The 22,758-nt window shown below is 47.0% G+C and overlaps 1 long non-coding RNA gene across 1 annotated transcript; it reads right to left on the bottom strand.

Annotated features, from left to right (window-relative positions):
- Positions 1 to 8,991: 8,991 nt before the first annotated feature.
- LOC142906357 (uncharacterized) lies at positions 8,992 to 16,027 on the bottom strand. The gene is made up of 3 exons (XR_012930204.1): positions 15,358 to 16,027; positions 9,892 to 9,927; positions 8,992 to 9,133 (listed from the first exon to the last, which is right to left on the bottom strand). It is a non-coding gene; the product is annotated as an uncharacterized LOC142906357 (long non-coding RNA).
- Positions 16,028 to 22,758: the final 6,731 nt, after the last annotated feature.

Below are 22,758 nucleotides of genomic sequence, written 5' to 3'. Positions count from 1 at the left end.
TTTACCGAAAGAACCAAGAAGATGAATGTGGGTTTTTTGCTTTTATTATAAAAAATTTCACATTTTTATTTGATTTGATATTTTTTTATTTTCTATGGACGTGACTTTACCGAAAGAACCAAGAATATGAATTCCTGAAGTCACGAAAGTTTTAAGTCACAATCTACACCCAACAATGGTGGCCAGCAGATGGCAGCATCTACACGCCAGATTATTGCTTCCTTCGGTAAAGTCAATACTGGTAGGAACGAAGTTGTAAACTGAGTGTACCAGCCTGCAATAGATTAATGTGTCCGTCCGTCCCCTGTCAATACTTTAACGAAGTGAAATCTCGTGCTGTTGGGTGTAAAATCAGCAATAGGCAGCGCAGAGACTTGCCCTACCAGCCCACCCTGCAGGGACCTGTTAATAAAATTAAAATAATAAATTGAAAATAATAAAAGCTTTTATTTTCAATCTATTATTAAATAATAAAAGCTTTTATTATTTTCAAATTATTATTTGTATTTAATTTTTTTGTATTTTAAAATTTTACAATAATGAATTGAAAATAATAAAGCTTTTATTAGTTTAAATTTTATAATTTATATTTTTAAATGAAATTTAATTATTTTTATTTTCAAATCTACGTGACTTTACCTGAAGAACCAAGAATATGGCGTGTAGATTCTGCCAATTTAAAAATTAAATAATATTTTTTAAATAATAAAAGCTTTCATTATTTCAAATTTTTTTGTATTTTTAATTTAAAAAGCTTTTAGTATAGCTTTTATTATAATATCATAATATTATAATCAAAGCTTTTATTATATAATAAAAGCTTTTATTATTTTAGGATTCTCCTCCATGGCGGCCTTTGTCTCCCCCAGTAGCGATGTTTACGACACACCGCACCAGGTACTCATCTGAGGCTGAGTCGACCTCACACTCTCTTACTGTCTCAAAACAACAACCGCCATGCGCCACTAAGTGGCGGTGACGTCACCACGACGCTTATGCCAGGCTATGTGCACCTTGAGGCTACGTGAAGTGTCGATCGCCGGCTGGCAGGAGGTCACGGGGCAGACCCAGGTGCCACTGGTCGACTGACTGAGATGACTGAGATTACTGGCTGATGCACCACCTGTGCCCCTTACTGTGCCAACTTGCTGGGCTTTAGCCACCCGACGCTCCGCTCGTTTTTCTGAGCGTCGCTCCTCCGCCCTCCGTTGTTGTTGGAGGGCGACTGCCTCCAACTGCCCAGTAGAGACACCGCTGGTACCAGTCATTGGCAAGTCCACTCAGCTCCACATCCTCCTGTACCACATCACTCCATCTCTTCTCTAGTCCGTGCCATGCCCGTTTAGCTCCCTCGATCCGGCCGAACAAAAGCTGTTTGGGCATACGGTGATTGGGCATGCGGGCTACATGGCCCAGCCAACGCAGCCTTGCCTGCTGGAGGAGCTCACCGATGGGTCTTTGTCCAGATCTTTCGAGGATTTGTGAGCTCCTCACACAATCCAGCCTGATTGATCGTATGCAGGCCAGCCTAAATGTTTCTAACCGGTGAAGATGCTGCATTAGGGGGGTCCACGTTTTGCAAGCGTAGAGAAGGGAGGGAATGACTGTGGCCGAGAAGAACCGAAGCTTCATGCGGAGCGACAGACCAGGTAGCTTCCACACAACGTTACACAACCGATGAAAAGATAATGCCGCTCGACTAATTCGGAGTGAGACCTCTGCTGTTAAACCGGAGCCGATCATGAGCACACTGCCCAGGTATGGAAAACTCTCCACTCTCTCCCCAACTGCCCCATCACCGATTGGGAGTTGTGGGGGTATAGTGCCCGATGGCACAACATACCCAGGCAGGTGCTTCGTTTTGGTGGGGCTGATGGTAAGGCCCCACCTCTTAGTGGCACACTCCAGTTTCAGCAGCAGCGCCTCCAACTCCTCCTCTGAATGAGCAGCAATTACCAGGTCGTCGGCATACATAATGTGGTTGACCAATAGGGAGACACCCCTTGACCGCACCTGGGCATCGATCAGCCTCCCATTGTATCTGTACCAGACGTAAATTCCTCTGGTACAGCTACTGAAGGCTTCACGAACTATGTGGTCGAAATAGATGTTAAATAATGTTGGAGCCAGAGGACATCCCTGTCGCAGGGAATGGCTCTGACTCCCGGCTATGTAGTTTTACTCGGGTCTGCTCACCATCATGAAGGTCCTTAATGAGTGTGAGCAGAGGATCAGGGACTCTGAAAGCACGAAGAACAACCCAGAGCCCTGGCCTACTGATGGTATCATAGGCCTTAACCAGGTCAATAAAGGAGAGATGTAGGTCTAGTTGGAATTCCCTCCACCTCTGCTGTAGCAGACGGACAGAAAATATGACATTTTTGCAGGACCGCCCTTTCTTGAAACCGCATTGGGGCTCCGCAAGCCTCTCCTTAGCGTACCTAGCAAGGCGATGTTGAATAATCCTTGCCAGGACCTTTCCCGGCACACTGAGTGAGATGCCCTGTAGTTGTTACAGTCTGTGCGGTCCCCCTTCTTAAAGAGGGGGACCACCAGGGCATCCTTCCAATCCTGCAGAACCCGTCCAGTGGCCGACTGTTGTTATGATGTCATGTAGGGCAGTCTACGCACAAACGCAACCCTCCCTCAGCATTTCGCTTGGAGATCATCTCTGCTCGGTGCCTTTCCTGTTCTCGGACTCTGGATCGCCCTCAGTACTTCCTCAACGGATGGTACCTCAGCCAGCCACTCACAGAGGGTGACTTCCTCCTCTAATATTTGAGGCACCGCATCCTCAGCAGGGTCATCCCCACTTTGTCCCATGATGTTTTCCAGGCTGAGGGATTCCCCCTCCCCCAGGACCTCACAGAAATTCTCAGCAAATCTGCAAACCTGTCCCTGGGGGTCGGAGATTGGATCACCCTTCGTTCCCCTAATGATGTAGTGGGTATAAATTGACGAATAAACTTCTGATGAGGCAACACGATATTTATTGTCTTCCTTACAAGTCCCTAACACAAAGGGTATATCGGTCCCTTTATCCGATCCCTGGGGAGGTATGGCCTCCGGATTATAGGGCCCTATCACTGGGTACCCCGTTACCCTTCCTCCGGCTGGGACCCTAGGAGAGGCTATTTGACCTGACCGTACCCGGTCCGTGGGTCCTGACCACTGGCCTCACTGAGCTCCGGCCCTTAGAAGGACAACGGAGCTTGGGGTCCAGAGTCCTATCTTCAGCCCAGGTCTTCGTTCTTCAGCTTGCAGATGACTGAGCCAGACCTCTGAGAGGTCCGGCTTATGGTTCGTGGCTTGCTCCGCCCTAGCCACGCTTCCCTTCAAGAACGTTCTGGAAGGTGACATCATCCCCCGGTTCCCTCCTCCCGGGGCCCCGGGGAATGTGTCCCAGGATCCGTTTGCTAGGGTTTGTCGTTGGCCCCTTTTTGGGCCATGGACATTAGCCCTGGCGTGATAGCGCTTCCGCCCCCTATTGACGATAAGGGGAAGCTACCAGCCCACAGAGTGGTGAGTGACGATTACCCCTACAATGGTAATAGGTGTGGCGCTGTAGGTTACTTTTTTGATGGAGTTAAATAGGGATTTGTGATCGCGGGCCATTGAGGCAGACTCCATCTCCTCAGCAACCCACGACCACCACCCATCCTTGCAGCGCCTCACGGCTCTCCGAACCTCCGAGCGAAGGCTGCGGTAAGCCTCCTCATTCTCTGACGTGGGATGCTGTAGACGATTAGAGTGAGCCTGTCGCTTTTTCTCAACCATCCTGAACACCTCCTCTGTCAGCCAGGGTCTCTGGGGAGGTCTGGACCGCGTACACAAAGCAGCCATTGCAGCTGCATGAGTCACAGGCCTAAACCTCGCCCATTTACCCTCGACATCAGGAGGAGTGGGGGACGATGCTGTCTCACTCACACTCACTCACAGCGCGAGGCCGACTCATTACATCTCGCGGAGGATCGCGCTGCTGAACAAAAAAAGTTCCGCGGTTTCAGTTTGCAAGCGCGAGTTCGCGTTTTAAGGCGATGGGGGCCATCCATAAATGACGTCACGCACCTGGGGAGGGGGGGGGTCAGACATTTGTGACGGGGGGGGGGTTTGAGAAATGTGACGTCACGTCAAAATGCGCAACTTTAAATAAATATAGACAACACGTTCTATTTAGTTAAATAGACTTTTTAATACATGTTTTCTCCTACAACATCAGAGTGCAGCGCCACATTAAATACAATGACAATAGTTTAAAGCGATTTGAAGCATGTTTTATTTTCAAAATGAAAATATGGTTTTGGGGGGGGGGGGGGGCAGAGCTTTGTGACGTCATACTTGAGGTGGGGGGGTCTGACTTTTTGTGACGCCGTGTGACGAGGGGGGGGGGTAAAAAATCGTCCAAAATCTCGTGACGTCATTTATGGTCGTGATATATTATTTTTTATTTTATTTTTCCTACCTACGTGACTTTACCGAAAGAACCAAAGAGTACTTATTTTGGTGGATAAGGAGTAAAATAGTAGATGATAGGATCTGCACTATTGAGGAGTTCTGTTATAATGAATCTGTTGTAATGAATCTTATGTCACCTTAAGTATGCTTTTGTGAGTACACTCGTGACACGGGTGTCATGCGCGTGAACTTTGTCTTTTGTATCAGATGTGCGAGAGCAACTCTGCTGCGAGTCATGGTGGTGCTGGGAGAATTGCCTTTACCATCGATGGCACTTCACCAGCACCCGTCTCGACCCCACCTCAATCCGGTAGAGTTACAAGAGCGAAAAAACTCATCTCTTGTGACGTCTGTGGGAAAAAAATTCCAACTGGCATGGTGCCTAGAATCCCACGTAAGAACGCACAAGGAGACCCGTGATCAATGGGGCGGCATATGCGGACGAAGTTTTGATCAGCCAGGGAAATTCAAAAGGCATATGAAGACCCACGAAAAGTATTACATGATAAAGGGTGCACCAGGCTTGGTGAATAACGGCAGTTTTGCCAATGCGGTGTTGAATCTGATAGAGCCACTGGAATCCGATAGAGTCACTAGAGTGAGAAAACGAATCTCTTGCGACGTCTGCAGGAAAACATTCCAACTGGCATGGTGCCTAGAGTCCCACATGAGAATGCACAAGACCGGTGGTCAAAGCTGCAACATCTGCGATCAAAGCTTTGATCAGCCCTACAAACTCAGAAGGCATATGGAGACCCATGGAAAGAACTCAAGGGGCGCACGTGGCATGGTGAATGACGGCAATTTTGCCAATGTGGTGTTGAAGGTGTGTCAGAGCTACTCGGCTGCGAGTCATGGTGCTGGAAGAATTGCCTTTGCCATGGATGGCACCAGCAGCTCCAGCAGCAGCAGCTTGTGGAGTCCTGGTGGTGAGGAGGCAGAGTTGCAGACAATGCCACCTTCTGCAAAGGGCGCACCTGCGTGCAACGAAGTTATTGCTATCACAGCGACCGCGCATGGAACGAAGGCGCTTGCTGGGAAACGCCACGCCTGACCAGCGCCCGTCTCGACTCCACCTCACTCCCATAGTCACTAGAGTGAGAAAACAAATGTCTTGCCAAGTCTGTGGGAAAGCATTCCAACTGCCATCATGCCTAGAGTCCCACATGAGAACGGACAAAGAGACCCCTGACCAATGGCATCTGTGGTCGAAACTTTGATCAGCCAGGCAAATTCAGAAGGCATATGGAAACCTACGAAAAGGACTATTGGATATTTCGTTGCTGTTCTATTACTGAAGCTATCAACAGAAGGTGTGTACCGGATTAATTGCACTTGTGGAATGCTATGTTGGGCAAACAGGACGAATGATCAGCACGAGACTAAAAGAATACCACAGAAATATGAAATGCTCACAAATACAACTGTCAGCAGTAGCAGAACACGCGTGCCCACAAAGACACTCAATTGATTTTGATAATGTTGAAGTTTTGTGCAAAACTTGTTACTACTGGCCAAGACTAATTACAGAATCTATCGAAATTTAAAGAAATAAAAATAACTGCAATCGTTTGGATAGCTACCGACTTAGTGCTGCATGGAAGAGAATCATCAAATTACCGTTTGTACGGCTATTTTAGTACACACAATGGACACTAACTACAAGATTAATGGGCTAGCATAATGTGCATGTATAATGTACGTTGATTCATTAATCCCCCCCCCCCCCCCACTGTGCGCTCAAAGAGAGCACAAGTGTTGTCATCACATCTACGCCTCTATATAAGGAATTAAACAGGTGGACTTCTCCCAAACCTTGTGTTGCCTGATGAAGCTAGTTGTAATTACTGAAACGTCGTACTCTGATAGTAAATGTTGTGGCTTGGCTCTCCAACACACCACACACCGGTGTGCTGTACTAGTGATGAATTGGCATGTTCTGTTTACGTGACAACCCTTACTAGTTGGCTGTCGGGTGGTGGCGGGTTTAACGACACATTTACGCGATCCAACCCATAAAACCTGTATTATGGATATTTGTCGCGAAAGCCTACGTGTTAAACTGCCATGTATTTTTACGTCTATTGCTGTATTTTCTTACGTGCAATATATTTAATAAACCATCCTAATTTATTCATATTTTTGTTCATAGTTATATCATTGTTGCGCGTGCGGTTTGGTCAGTGGATATTGTTCAGTGGATCAAACCGAGACAAATATTTTTACAGCGGCTGTGGCTGCACATTGCAACAGCGCATTCCGAATGGTGTAGAACGCATCGCCCATAATCTGTATCTGTGTGCAAACACCAGGTATGGTTGGTAAGACACACGTTTGGTTTTAAATGAATAGAACTCGAGCTTCAGCCATATTGTTCATTATAGACCCCACTTTGTAAGAATTAATCACGCAAACCTTGCGCCTGATTCATTTGAGTCGGTGTGCTCATGAGCAACAGGGCATTTGTGGCAAGGTGTTAATGTACCACAGATTAGCACGGTTGGCTACGTACACTGCGAAAGAAGTTCAACACATATTCTTTGGGTCTTTCCGTAAAGTCACGTAGATAGAACAATAAAATAATAAAAATAAAGTGAATAAAAAAGTAAAATATATCACGACGTTTCGATCGCAACACAAGCAATCGTCATCAGGAGAAAAATGATGAAGATTGCTTGTGTTGTGATCAAAACGTCGTGATATTTTTATTATTATTTTGTATTCACTTATTTTTATTATTTTATTGTTCTATCTACGTGACTTTACCGAAAGACCCAAAAAATATGAATTCCTGCAGTCACGAAAGCTTTAAGTCAAGATTCAAGTTGAACACACTTTCATACATTGTGGAAAGCGAGTATCCTCGCACGTACAATGCACTGGACCGCATGTTCATGTTAAGTGAGTCAGGGGCTTTGTCACTGCCTACCCCATGATATAAATAATCTCAGGGAATTAAATTGCAAGTGTGCAATCTCCCTTCTGGTGGGCATCGAGGATGAGTCATACCCTGGCTTGTCAGGAGGCAGTGGAACACAACTGTGGAATCCTTTCCATCTGCACGGGATAGAACGTTGCCCCCTTGCTCACATTCGTTCGTTTTCTGCGAGTGTACTGGTTTCCCCCCACATGTAAACACTCAGTAAGTGGCTGCAAATATCGGAATGTAAAGAGAACCGCAGAGCTTGGGCGATTGTTGGGAGTGCCGGCTCACCGCCTGGCTGTTGTCTCCCCGCTCGTCTGTGGGAGACATATAGAGGTACTGAATTAGATTTATATTCTCTACATAACATGATTCCTATCTACACAAAGCACTCACCGCGTGGAGTACAGCAAATGATATTCCACGAAATAAAAATAAACGTACATGACCATAACAGAAGCCAATGGGTACAGCTGTGCATACACATACACACATATACACGATTCCTACTGATGGTTGGAACGATTCACCACTGCCGGAGAGGCAAGGAATTGTCATGATTCAGGATCATGAATGCAAACTGTCCCCGTTCTCAAACCTGAGTACGATTTAAAAGGTCATAGAACGCCTTTGTCGGAAGCAATTCCTTCCCCATGTCACTGCGATGGGCAGATTCATGCAATTGCAGTCGGCTTACATATTGTCAGTAGACCCCCCCCATACGCAAGCGTACGCATTTGGGTTAACCCCTCCTCCCCCCTCCATGCATACATACTAAATGGATGCCCCCTTAACAGCCACACCACCACTCCTCACACGAGACAAGCACGTGACTCTCGGTGTAAATGGAGCCGGAGCGTGAATACACGTGCCGATGCCCCAAGTACAGTTGCCACCATTTCAACGACAGAGCAAACCCAGGCACATTTCTCAGCGAGCCCAGGTCTATTGTTAAAACTGTGCAGTTCGCGGTGATAAAATTAACCATAGCCATACCAGGGGTACCAGATCTCGACACAAATCAATTCCTGCTGCCACCCGAACACTGTCCGGGGGTCAAACGCGGACAGGTGGCAGCCCCAATCGCGAGGCCACATCTGCACCGACTCACGGTAAATGTGTGCAGGGCCAGCAGGAAGAGCCCCGGGATCTCGGAGCGCAGCCACTGGTTCCACGCGCTGTCTCGGTCCACGTCCTCGCGTGACGACGACGACACTTCAAAATGACCTGACCGGACGAAGGGGGGTGGGAGGGAGAGTAAGAAGGTACGAAGGGGAACCTTCTAACTCTTTCACAGTGACGCGTTCTTCGTGTGCGTCACCCTGCAGCCAACCTCTCTGCTCTCGTGTGTGAACGTGGGTCAGTTTGGTTTAATCGTTCAGAATGAATGGGGCATGATCCTGGCCCTTGTGCAACTTATTATTTTCCATGAGATAATACCAAACACATCATTCATGTGTGTGTGTGTGGCCTGCAAGCAAAACCTACATGCTCTCGAGTCATATATCGGGAGCAGTCACATGTGGGAAAGCATTGCCGAATTCCTAGAAAGGCTCAGCTCTCTCCAACTTATGTTGAAAGCATTTATGCATTAGTTCTGCCCGTACCTCTTTGTGCCTGTGTAGTGGGCAGGCAAGTGTGGTGGAGCAGCAGGTCCAGCACACGGGGTGTCCAGCAGAGGAGAGGAACTCCCCGTGGCCGTGGCCGGGGAAGCAGAGGTCGGCGGCGCTGGGAGCGGCGTCAGTTGCGCGGCGTCTGTGGGAGAAGGCACAGGCCTCTGCTGAAGATTATCATCCGCAGACACATCACACGGCTTGCCGGACACGTCACACACTCGGCCCTGTGATTGTGGAGGTGAGACAGGTTCGCGCGTGGCAACGAATGGCTTGTCGCTGGACAAACATCGACGGCAACATCGGGAGAACGCGGCACGAACTCGTGCAGAGTTTCTGGCACCATATGAATTTACACTCCTTGTAGGTATGTGCGTTGAACCTCTTTCGCGCCGTACGTCAGCCAGCCGTGCTAATCGGAGGTGCAGATGGATGCAATTGAAGGAAGTGGAGCAGAGATTTCAAAATGAAACAAAAATAATTGATACAGAAATTACACAAGTCCAGGGGACTTCACCAAGGCCGTGTTATCCCAGAATCTGACAGAGCACAAAGGAAGATTGGCAATGGCAAAAAATGGCTTCATAACTATCATTGTCAGATGGCACACTTGCATCTTCAGTCTTCAGTCAGCGTCAGTAATTTAAGAATGCACGCATGATGCGTGACACCAACTAAAATGGCATCGATGCTGACTAATCACATCCTCTCCAAGATGTGGAACTCAAGAGACAAGGATGCCTCTTCCAAACAGGACTACCCTTGACAATTGAGTTGTCGCCTGGGTAAAAATTAAATTAACTAGATTTCAACTTGAAAATCCAAACCATCGCACCAACAGTAATGGATGAAATCCTATATGAGGCGCACACTGCAGTAGCTTCAGGTGGACTCTGGTACCTGCTTTAACGTCTGTGTGAGAAGCATCTTCTCCCACTGAAATTCAAACAAAGTTGACAGTTAGACAGGAAATGTTTTAAAACATCCGCAGTAAAATTCAAGTATGTATACCATTAAAGTAAACTATTTTTTATTTACCAGGTAAGGCCCATTGAGAGCTATATAGCTCTTTCTCAGAAGCGACCTGGCCACAAATTATAGCTTAACGAAGTGGCTTATCACGTTGAAATTTATAGTAGCCAAATACTCTAAACGCATTACTTACAAATAGCTCACAAAGCGGTTATCCTCCCACTACCCTTGGGTTACCTCCTGTCCCGGTCCAGCCGAGACAGTCTGTGAATTGGCATCTGTGTTTGGGTGGCATTAATTAATTTGTACCGAGATCTGGTACCGGTACTGTGCTGAACTTTACTACTGCATGGTTGTTGACAGACCTAGACAGACTGAAACATAGGTCTGGGTTTGATCTCCATAGTGGAAAAGGTGGTAACCCGAAAACTAACCCAAACCCTTCAACATTCAACGATAAACACTTCTAAAACCGAGTTCGCTCAGAAATGACCCCACTAAACCGCACGTAAGTAAACGTTTGACTTCAGTGGTTCCTCCGCCGCGTGCGAACGATGAAGTGCACGGCCTCTCGTGATGATGACCTCACACCCGCATGGCTGCACGAAAGGCGGTGCTGACGAGCATGAGGCAGGTGGAAGAGGCAAAACGAGGAGGCAAGATTAGAGTGCTGTAGTCGGTGGGGTATAGTGGGGCCTATTTCCAAATGATTGATTTATGTGGAAATGAAATTGGTCAAGAGCCCGTTACTTTGTAAACATTAGCATGTATCTACTTTAATACCAAGTCTGCAGGGGTGGGAAAGATGAGGTCTATTCATTCTGGTGGGCAAAGAGAATTTAGACACTCCAAGTTAAGTCTGGTGGCATACGGATAAATGCACCTTACAAATGTAAATAATGATTATTAATCAATCTTCTTCTTCACTCCCACGGTGTTTCCAACCAGGGTTAGGCCATGTAATGATCTGACGTGCTGTACACTTGTACAGTGTTTCTGAATTATTGTATCATTATGAATTCAGTGCCCCTTCTGCGACCTTTCCCTAGATCCCCCTCTTGTGTATAACCTGGCCTGCTGACGTCAGGGCCGTAAGCCTCAGATCACTTTCCCTGCCAGCAGCAGGCGCTATGCTGTTACATTACGATTCTATGCCACTACACAGGGACTCCTCTACTTACGAACATTCGACTTACGAACTTTCAGAGATATGATCAAACCTGTCCGTATGTCCAGTTTCCTGTTCGGACCGAGAGTCGCAAGTTCAACCACCGCACAATAGGTGGTGATGGTGGCATCTACATCTGCAGAACGTGAAGAACCAGAGGCAACTGTTAAAGCCATTCCCCGTGTTTAGTGTACAAGTCGTAAAACGTGTTTGAAATCGACGGGAGTAAAGTTGGACTCACGAACAAATCGACTTACGAACAGACCTATGGAACCGAACTCGTTTGTACGTACAAGAGTCTGTATATGGTGGTCACTCTGAACAACACAGACCCAGCCTCCTTTTTACTATTTTTGGTCCATTAGGACATTACCAGATGCATCTTTCTGTGATAACGACCACACAATACACATTAGACGTGTCACAACAGGTCACGTTTAATAGTCTAACCTTGTCTGGAGTAAGTCGCATACGGTAGACATTTCTGCGCATTTGCAGAATTACATGTCTATGACAAAGGAACCAAGTGTATTGCATTACAAGGGGTGCTTGATCATGTGTGGATGCAGATTCCCGCAGCAATAGAGGGAATAGATTGTTCGCAGCGCCACTGATTAATCAGAATCAGAATCTATTTTATATCCTGGAGGAATCCGATGAGCTATGAAGATCTTTTTCACATATGTCCAGTAGGGGAGGGTCAGCGAGCTATTTCCAAAACCGATGAGAGGCAAGATGGAGAAAATGTAAGCAAATTGCTAAAAATACAAAGTACATACATTCCTGCCAATTTGTCAACCAATGCAAGCTTGGGCAAGGTAGCAACACAACAACCACAGCTCCAGACCACGACAAGACTCCACAAAGTCCCTCAATTGCATTGCATTAAAATTGAACGTTTAATGAGCGATATTTGAAATAGCGTTACCAAATGACAATATTCCCTTCGAATACCTGACTAATGAATGAGGCTAAGACGCTTGCAGTAATGTTCAAATATGCATCACAAGCCATTCAGAAGTGGTAGGCCTCACGTGACCACAGGGCTCCACAGTGGCAATATGTTAACTACCTCGCCTGGTACGCAGGAGGCCGTGGATTCAATCCGGACCCTGTCGCCTGCTGTATATTTTGAGGTTGCATGTCTCTCTCACTACATTTAGAATAAACATCACGCGTTTAGAGTATTTGGCCTCTATAAATTTCCACGGGATAAGCCACTTCGTTGAAGATAACATTTGTGATAGCCAGGTTGCTTCTGAAAAATAGCTCCATAGCTCAGTGGGGCCTCAAACTGGTAAAATAAAAAATATAGTTTGTATTCTTGGTTCTTTCGGTAAAGTCGCATAGAAGGGAAACAATAAAATAATAAAAATATAAAATAATAAAATTCTAACGACGTTTCGACTGCAACACAAGCAATCATCAGGTGATGATGATCATCATCAGGTGATGATGATTGCTTGTGTTGCAGTCGAAACGTCGTGAGAATTTTATTGTTTTATATTTTTATTATTTTATTGTTTCCCTTCTACGTGACTTTACCGAAAGATCCAAGAATATGAATCCCTGCATTCACGAAAGCTTTAAATCAAAATATAGTTTAGTTTAAAAGTTATAGTTTGAGAACGGCGGTCCGATGGGAGGGAGTGAAGGGGTATTGTGAGGAGGCGTCATCGGGAGTGGAAGCTGCTGGTGGGAGCATGGGAGGTGTGGGGAGTGTGAGGTGCATCGGCATTGTGGAGAGGGAAGGGGTGAGAGTGTTGTAAGCGATGGGTCTGGGGGAGGAGTGGTGGATATGACGATGTGGAAGCTGTGTCGGTGATGAGGTGTGTGCTTGAAGTGAGGATTACATGGGGAGCGGTGCCGAAGTGGTTAGCGCACCGTGCGACGGGATCCGGCGACCCGAGTTCTATTCCCACTCACGGCCAACATCGGTGACGAGTATCTGAACCAATCTCGGTCCCATCCCAGGTCTATTCTGCCTTAAAATGAGTATCCAGGTTCGGTGAATGGGAGGAGACAAAGGCGGCCAGGCGTGGTGCTGGCCACCCATCCCATCTCAGCGTGTCGACCCCATGGCACCTGGGTAATGGAGGTGGTGATGAAGATGATGACGACGGTGATGATGATGTTGATGACGATGGTGATGACGAGTCACTCACTCAGACTCACAGAGCCACACTCAGAGACTCACAGCCACACTCAAGAGACTCACAGTCACTCACTCAGACTCACAGAGCCACACTCAAGAGACTCACAGCCACACTCAAGAGACTCACAGTCACTCACTCAGACTCACAGAGCCACACTCAAGAGACTCACAGAGTCACTCACTCAAAATCACAGAGCCACACTCAAGAGACTCACAGCCACACTCAAGAGACTCACAGTCACTCACTCAGACTCACAGAGCCACACTCAAGAGACTCACTGAGTCACTCAGAGAATCACAGTCACTCACACAGACTTACACTCACTCAAGGAGACCCACAGACTCACTCACAGACTCACTCACACAGACTCACAGAGTAACTCATACACAGACTCACACTCACAGACTAATTCTGACACACACAGACTCGCAGAGTAACACGCACTCAGAGACTCACAGAGTCACACTCAGTCACTCACTCAGGGACTCACAGCCACTCACTCAGAGACTCGCACGCACTCACAGAGCCACACTCAGAGATCCAGTCACTCACTCAGAGACTCACAAAGTCACTCACTCAGAGAATCAGAGCCACACTCAGAGACTCGCAAAGTCACTCACTCAGAGACTCAGAGTCACTCACTCAGAGACGCAGAGCCACAGACTCACAGAGCCACACTCACAGACTCAGAGCCACACTCAGGGACTCACAGTCACTCACTCAGAGACGCACACTCAGACTCAGAACCACAGACTCACAGAGCCACACTCAGAGACGCACACTCACACTCAGAGACTCACAAAGTCACTCACTCATACACTCACAGACTTACACAGTAACTCACAGTCACTGCCACTGAACTCAGTCTCACCGGGTAACACACTCACAGACTCGGAGTAACTCACATGAACTCACAAAGTAACTCACTCACACAGACTCGGAGTAACTCACATGAACTCACAAAGTAACTCACTCACACAGACTCACAGAGCCACAGAGACACACGGAGTCACTCACTCAGAGACTCACATAGTCACTCACTCTGACACTCGGAGACTCACTCACTCACACAGACTCAGAGTAACTCACACACTCACAGACTTACACAGTAACTCACAGTCACTCCCACTCAACTCAGTCTCACCGGGTAACACACTCACAGACTCGGAGTAACTCACATTAACTCACAAAGTAACTCACTCACACAGACTCACAGACTAACAAACAAAAACAAAGATCCCCAGTGAACCCTTAATAGACTGTAGGGGCAAGTGCTGTTAGCGAGCACCTACGAAGGCCGGCACGGCACACGAGGGGGTGGGTGGCCAGCACCACGCCCGGCCGCCTTTGTCTCCCCCATTGGCGATGTTTACACACCGAAACCAGGTACTCATTTGAGGCCGAGTCGACCTAGGGGAGGCCCAAGACCTGTTCAGATAATCGTCACCGGTGTTGGTGGCCGTGAGCGGGAATCGAACTCGGGTCGCCGGGTTCGTAGCGCAGCGTAGCGCTAACCGCTGCGCCACCGCTCCCCACACCCTCGCTCACAAACACAACGCAGGCAGCGTGGGCAGCCCTGGTCCATCCACTGCTGGATGAGGGCCTTGCCATGCCGTGCGAGTTATTTGACCAGAAGCGCAGTGCGTGTTGTTAACATTCCCCGTGTGGTGGATAGAATCGGAGGGCTTTCCCCAGCCCTCACCCACCAGGAATGGTGAAGTATAGTCAAATACTTCCTGTGACCAACACGGCGTTAGGAGACATTCATACAACCCACAGATGGACTAATAATTATTGTAAGTACTGTGGTGTACTTAAAATAATGTGTGGAGGAGGAGGAAGAAGCTCCAGAAGTCGCACTTCAGCAGCCACCACTGCCCCTTCGCAGTATCAACAACCACGCAGACAAATGCACTGCCACATCCTACAACACGCGTTTGTTCCTTCAAAGTAGTGAATTAGCGTCCCAACACGCTGGTTCACGAAGATGGAGCGGTCATATAATGAGCTGGACAGCGACAACAACTTAAATCAGCGGTAATAATGCGGCAGACACGCAGGAAGCAATACTTAGGTAGGCCGCGATGAGACCACGGGGCTCGGATGGCGACCCTGCCTGGGAAGGTGCACACAAACTCCTCACAGAGTGAGCACCACAATGTTGTCCTTACAACACACAGTGGTCTCGCTTTTCTTTCATATCCACGAGCACAGCAACATCCAGCAACACATATCTCCTCACATTGTGCCCAGGACTGCTTTAAATAAATATTTTAAATAAACTTTCCCGCCAAAAAATGAAATTGAGGCGTGTGTGAGTATCGATGTGGAACTTGTGATCACATTGCTAAGAGCCGAAACACAAGGCACCCACCACCACACACATCCTACTACTGCTGCTGTTGTTGCTGCCTTGTGAAGTCTATGATGATGAGCAGCAGCAGCAGCAGCGAGATGTCATGTGAGCCCCCATCAAATTTGATGTACCCCCCCTGGTGAGACATTGCTTAACCAACACATACTTCACCTGGAATGGAACTTTCTACAAACAAACTGAGGGCACCCCAATGGGCTCCCCCCTATCTCCGATTGTAGCCAACGTATTCATGGAAAAATTTGACGCCATCCAGACTGCCACTCTACGCCCGACCTTATGACACCATTGTCATCTGGCCACATGGCCAGCCTGCTCTAGACCAATTCCGTGACCACATGAATTCCATACACCCAGCCATCAGATTTACCATGGAGGTCGAAAAAGATGGCAAACTACCCTTTTTGGATGTCTTAATTAAAAGGAGACATGATGGTTCAATGAGCCACTCTGTCTACAGGAAAGCCACCCATACAGATGCTTACTTGAAACCGGATTCCCACCACCATCCATCCCAGAAGAACTCCCTCATCAAGACTCTATACCATAGAGCCCAATGCATTTCCGACCAGGAACACATTACCAGTGAACTCAAGCACGTACACCAGGCTCTCAGGGCTAATGGTTACTTCGACTACACAATCTGCAAAGCCATCATTCCAGTCATGAAGAAGGATTCTCTTGTGGAGCCACTCAAAACCATCACCTTACCCTACATTGCAGGGGTCACTAAAAAGATCTCCAAAATCCTGAATAAACACAAGATCCAGGTCCGATTCAACACAATACATAAAATCCGTGATCTAGTTCCATCTGTAAAAGATGCTGTTCCAGACATACAGTACCCGGGCGTTTACAAACTAAAGTGCCTCTGCGGTAGTAGCTACATTGGATAAACCAAACGACATATCTCGGACCGCATCCGTGAACATAAAGCAGACTTGAAACACGGTAGGACGAACTCCTCTGCCGTGGCAGATCACTGTTATAATTCAGTGGGCTCACATGACATTGACTTCTCCAAGACGGAGGTTCTTTGCAAACCAACCGGCTGCCATGAGAGATTCGTTCATGAGGCCATTCACATATACAAGCACAGAGACAATTTCAACCGAGAAGATGGATTCTGGCTTAGTAACCATTGGAAAAATGTTTTAAACCATTTCCGTTCTTAATTAATTGTATTTTACGATGACCTTCAGACCGCAGCTCTTTCACCAGCATTGACTCTTAATACCTATCACACCACGGTTAATGGTATGGTTTACAACATGGAGTATAATAGCACCTCGCAGCTGTCTCTCTCCCCCTCCTCTGTTCCGACCTTGGACGAGCATTGTGATATATAACGACTTATTGTTGGTAGCTTAGCTGATTGGAGAATATAGAGTTTATTGATAACATTAAGGTAATTTCTATTTTAGTTTTTTATTGGTTCACTATATAGTATTCATTATACATTGTATTGTATACCCAGTTACTGTGAATAGCTCAGATGTGTAGACCTTGACTTCAACATAGCCATTTCTGTGACCAGTCACTAGCTAATCACTCAGTTATTTCAATGCTAAATTCGCCTAGTTATTTCAATGCTAAATTCTTTTGTTTGATTTGTACTAGGTGCCTCGGTGAATGTGTATGCTCTGACTTTAAACATAGCTATTTCTGTGACCAGTTACAAGCTAATCACTCAGCTATTTCAATGCTAAATTCTATGCTAATTCCTTTGTCAAGGGGTGCCTCTGCGGATGTATATGCTTTAACTTAGCTATTTCAATGCTAAATTCTATGCTAATTCCTTTGTCAAGGGGTGCCTCTGCGAATGTATATGCTTTAACTTTAACATAGCCATTTCTGTGACCAGTCACAAGCTAATCACTCGGCCATTTCAATGCTAAATTATATGCTAATTCCTTTGTCAAGGCGCTTTGTTTCTTCTGACACAGCTTAAAGGTCGTGATCTGAACGTGGCTTTTTTCACTCCAGCGCTGTCCTACCAGACAGTCTCGTCCCTTCACCTGATGAAGGCCGCTTGTGTTGTGGCCGAAACGTCGTGAGAATATTATTGTGTTATTTTATTTTATCAATTTATTATTTTATTCTCATTCTACGTGACTTTACCGAAAGAACCAAAGAAGATGAATCCTTGCAGTCACGAAAGCTTTTAATCGAAATATAACTGCAATTGTCTGAGGACTTTGAGTGCACGAGTTACGTGAAACAGTTCTCGGTGGCAATTGTTATTTTGTTAGTTTTAGATGTTTGTTTGGACTCCTCCATACAATTGTCCTACTGGTGGTGTATTTAATGGGCTGTGAGCTGCTGTTGGTCATTGCTGGTCGATGATGATGATGATGTGTGGATGTTCAGAGTTGGGACGTGGCGGTGGTGGGGAGGTGAGGTCAGAAAACTTTGGGCATAACCCCCCTGACTCTACTCCACATTATCATCATCACATTCAACCTCCTCATTATCTCGCTGCTGCTGCTGCTCATCATCATCATCATAGACTTCACAAGGCAGCAACAACAGCAGCAGTAGTAGGATGTGTGGGGTGGTGGGTGCCTTGTGTTTCGGCTCTTAGCAATGTAATCACAAGTTCCACATCGATACCCACACACGCCTCAATTACATTCTTTGGCGGGAAAGTTTATTTAAAATATTTATTTAAAGCAGTCCTGGGCACAATGTGAGGAGATATGTGTTGCTGGATGTTGCTGTGCTCGTGGATATGAAAGAAAAGCGAGACCACTGTGTGTTGTAAGGACAACATTGTGGTGCTCACTCTGTGAGGAGTTTGTGTGCACCTTCCCAGGCAGGGTCGCCATCCGAGCCCCGTGGTCTCATCGCGGCCTACCTAAGTATTGCTTCCTGCGTGTCTGCCGCATTATTACCGCTGATTTAAGTTGCTGTCGCTGTCCAGCTCATTATATGACCGCTCCATCTTCGTGAACCAGCGTGTTGGGACGCTAATTCACTACTTTGAAGGAACAAACGCGTGTTGTAGGATGTGGCAGTGCATTTGTCTGCGTGGTTGTTGATACTGCGAAGGGGCAGTTGTGGCTGCTGAAGTGCGACTTCTGGAACTTCTTCCTCCTCATCCACACATTATTTTAAGTACACCACAGTACTCACAATAATTATTAGTCCATCTGTGGGTTGTATGAATGTCTCCTAACGCCGTGTTGGTCACAGGAAGTATTTGACTATACTTCACCATTCCTGGTGGGTGAGGGCTGGGGAAAGCCCTCCGATTCTATCCACCACACGGGGAATGTTAACAACACGCACTGCGCTTCTGGTCAAATAACTCGCACGGCATGGCAAGGCCCTCATCCAGCAGTGGATGGACCAGGGCTGCCCACGCTGCCTGCGTTGTGTTTGTGAGCGAGGGTGTGGGGAGCGGTGGCGCAGCGGTTAGCGCTACGCTGCGCTACGAACCCGGCGACCCGAGTTCGATTCCCGCTCACGGCCACCAACACCGGTGACGATTATCTGAACAGGTCTTGGGCCTCCCCTAGGTCGACTCGGCCTCAAATGAGTACCTGGTTGCGGTGTGTAAACATCGCCAATGGGGGAGACAAAGGCGGCCGGGCGTGGTGCTGGCCACCCACCCCCTCTTGTGCCGTGCCGGCCTTCGTAGGTGCTCGCTAACAGCACTTGCCCCTACAGTCTGTTAAGGGTTCACTGGGGATCTTTGTTTTTGTTTGTTAGTCTGTGTGAGTCTGTGTGAGTGAGTTACTTTGTGAGTTCATGTGAGTTACTCCGAGTCTGTGTGTGTTACCCGGTGAGACTGAGTTGAGTGGGAGTGACTGTGAGTTACTGTGTAAGTCTGTGAGTGTGTGAGTTACTCTGAGTCTGTGTGAGTCTGAGTGAGTCTCCGAGTGTCTGAGTGAGTGAGTGACTCTGTGAGTCTCTGAGTGAGTGACTTTGTGAGTCTCTGAGTGAGTGACTCCGTGCGTCTCTGAATGTGGCTCTGTGAGTCTGTGGCTCTGAGTCTCTGAGTGAGTGACTTTGTGAGTCTCTGAGTGAGTGACTGTGAGTCTCTGAGTGAGTGACTGAGCGTGAGTCTCTGAGTGTGGCTCTGAGTCTCTGAGTGAGTGTCTGAATCTCTGAGTTGTGGCTTTGTGAGTGCGTGCGAGTTTCTGAGTGACTGTGAGTCCCTGAGTGAGTGACTGAGCGTGACTCTGTGAGTCTCTGAGTGCGTGTTACTCTGCGAGTCTGTGTGTGTGTCAGAACTAGTATGTGAGTGTGAGTCTGTGTGTGAGTTACTCTGTGAGTCTGTGTGAGTGAGTCTGTGAGTGAGTCTGTGGGTCTCCTTGAGTGAGTGTGAGTCTGTGTGAGTGACTGTGATTCTCGGAGTGACTCTGTCAGTCTCTTGAGTGTGGCTCTGTGAGTCTGAGTGAGTGACTCTGTGAGTCTCTGAGTGTGGCTCTGTGAGTCTGAGTGAGTGACTCTGTGAGTCTCTGAGTGTGGCTCTGTGAGTCTGAGTGAGTGACTGTGAGTCTCTGAGTGTGGCTGTGAGTCTGTGGCTCTGTGAGTCTGAGTGAGTGACTGTGAGTCTCTTGAGTGTGGCTGTGAGTCTCTTGAGTGTGGCTCTGTGATTCTAAGTGAGTGACTGTGAGTCTCTGAGTGTGGCTCTGTGAGTCTAAGTGAGTGACTGTGAGTCTCTGTGGCTCTGTGAATCTGAGTGAGTGACTCGTCATCACCATCGTCATCAACATCATCATCACCGTCGTCACCATCTTCATCACCACCTCCATTACCCAGGTGCCATGGGGTGACACGCTGAGATGGGATGGGTAGCCAGCACCACGCCTGGCCGCCTTTGTCTCCTCTCATTCACCGAACCTGGATACTCATTTTAAGGCAGAATAGACCTGGGATGGGACCGAGATTGGTTCAGATACTCGTCACCGATGTTGGCCGTGAGTGGGAATAGAACTCGGGTCGCCGGATCCCGTCGCACGGTGCGCTAACCACTTCGGCACCGCTCCCCATGTAATCCTCACTTCAAGCACACACCTCATCACCGACACAGCTTCCACATCGTCATATCCACCACTCCTCCCCCAGCCCCATCGCTTACAACACTCTCACCCCTTCCCTCTCCACAATGCCGATGCACCTCACACTCCCCACACCTCCCATGCTCCCACCAGCAGCTTCCACTCTCGATGACGCCTCCTCACAATACCCCTTCACTCCCTCCCATCGGACCGCCATTCTCAAACTATAACTTTTAAACTAAACTATATTTTGATTTAAAGCTTTCGTGACTGCAGGGATTCATATCCTTGGTTCTTTCGGTAAAGTCACGTAGAAGGGAAACAATTAAATAATAAAAATATAAGACAAAATTCTCCCGACGTTTCGACTCCAACACAAGCAATCATCAGGTGATGATGATCATCAGGTGATGTTGCAGTCGAAACGTCGTGAGAATTTTATTGTTTTATATTTTTATTATTTTATTGTTTCCCTTCTACGTGACTTTACCGAAAGAACCAAGAATATAAACTATATTTTTTTATTTTACCAGTTTGAGGCCCCACTGAGCTATGGAGCTATTTTTCAGAAGCAACCTGGCTATCACAAATGTTATCTTCAACGAAGTGGCTTATCCCGTGGAAATTTATAGATGCCAAATACTCTAAACGCGTGATGTGTATTCTAAATGTAGTGAAAGAGACATGCAACCTCAAAATATACAGCAGGCGACAGGGTCCGGATTGAATCCACGGCCTCATGCGTACCAGGCGAGGTAGTTAACATATTGCCACTGTGGTGCCCTGTGGTCACGTGAGGCCTACCACTTCTGAATGGCTTGTGATGCATATTTGAACATTACTGCAAGCGTCTTAGCCTCATTCATTAGTCAGGTATTCGAAGGGAATATTGTCATTTGGTAACGCTATTTCATATATCGCTCATTAAACGTTCAATTTTAATGCAATGCAATTGAGGGACTTTGTGGAGTCTTGTTGTGGGCTGAAGCTGTGGTTGTTGTGTTGCTACCTTGCCGAAGCTTGCATTTGTTGACAAATTGGTTTTGGAAATAGCTCGCTGACCCGCCCCTACTGGACATATGTGAAAAAGATCTTCATAGCTCATCGTATTCCTCCAGGATATAAAAAAGATTCTGATTCTGATTAATCAGTGGCGCTGCGAACAACCTATTCCCTGTATTGCTGCAGGAATCTGCATCCAAACATGTTCAAGCACCCCTGTGTAATGCAATACACATGGTTCCTTTATCATAAACATGTAATTCTGCAAATGTGCAAAAATGTCTTCCGTATGCGACTTACTCCAGACAAGTTTAGACTATTAAACGTGACCTGTTATGACTCGTATAATGTGTATTGTGTGGTCGTTAGCACAGAAAGATGTATCTGGTAATGTCCTAATGGACCAAAAATAGTAAAAAGGAGGCTGGGTCTGTGTTGTTCAGAGTGACCACCATATACAGACTCTTGTACGTACAAACGAGTTCGGTTCCAGAGGTCTGTTCGTAAGTCGATTTGTTCGTGAGTCCAACTTTACTCCCGTCGATTTCAAACACGTTTTACGGCTTGTACACTAAACACGGTGAATGGCTTTAAAAGTTGCCTCTGGTTCTTCACGTTCTGCAGATGTAGATGCCACCATGAACTTGTGACTCTCGGTCCAAACAGGAAACTGGACATACGGACAGGTTTGATCATATCTCTGTATGTTCGTAAGTCGAATGTTCGTAAGTAGAGGAGTCCCTGTGTAGTGGCATAGAATGGTAATGTAACAGTATTGCGCTGGCTGCTGGCAGGGAAAGGGATCTGCGGCTTACAGCCCTGACGTCAGCAGGCCAGGTTATACACAAGAGGGGGATCTAGGAAAAGGTCGCAGAAGGGGCACTGAATTCATAATGATACAATAATTCATGGCCTAACCCTGGTTGGAAACACCGTGGGAGTGAAGAAGATGGATTAATAATCATTATTATTTACATTTGTAAGGTGCATTTCATCCGTATGCCACCAGACTTAACTTGGAGTGTCTAAATTCTCTTTGCCCACCAGAATGAACAGACCTCATCTTTCCCACCCCTGCAGACTTGG

Source organism: Petromyzon marinus, chromosome 64 (genome assembly GCF_048934315.1).
Source record: "Petromyzon marinus isolate PM22_M1 ecotype Great Lakes invasive population chromosome 64, UKy_Petmar_22M1.pri1.0, whole genome shotgun sequence".
NCBI lineage: Eukaryota > Metazoa > Chordata > Hyperoartia > Petromyzontiformes > Petromyzontidae > Petromyzon > Petromyzon marinus.
Note: the sequence above shows the minus strand (reverse complement) of the source record. Positions and strands in the feature narration are given on the sequence as shown.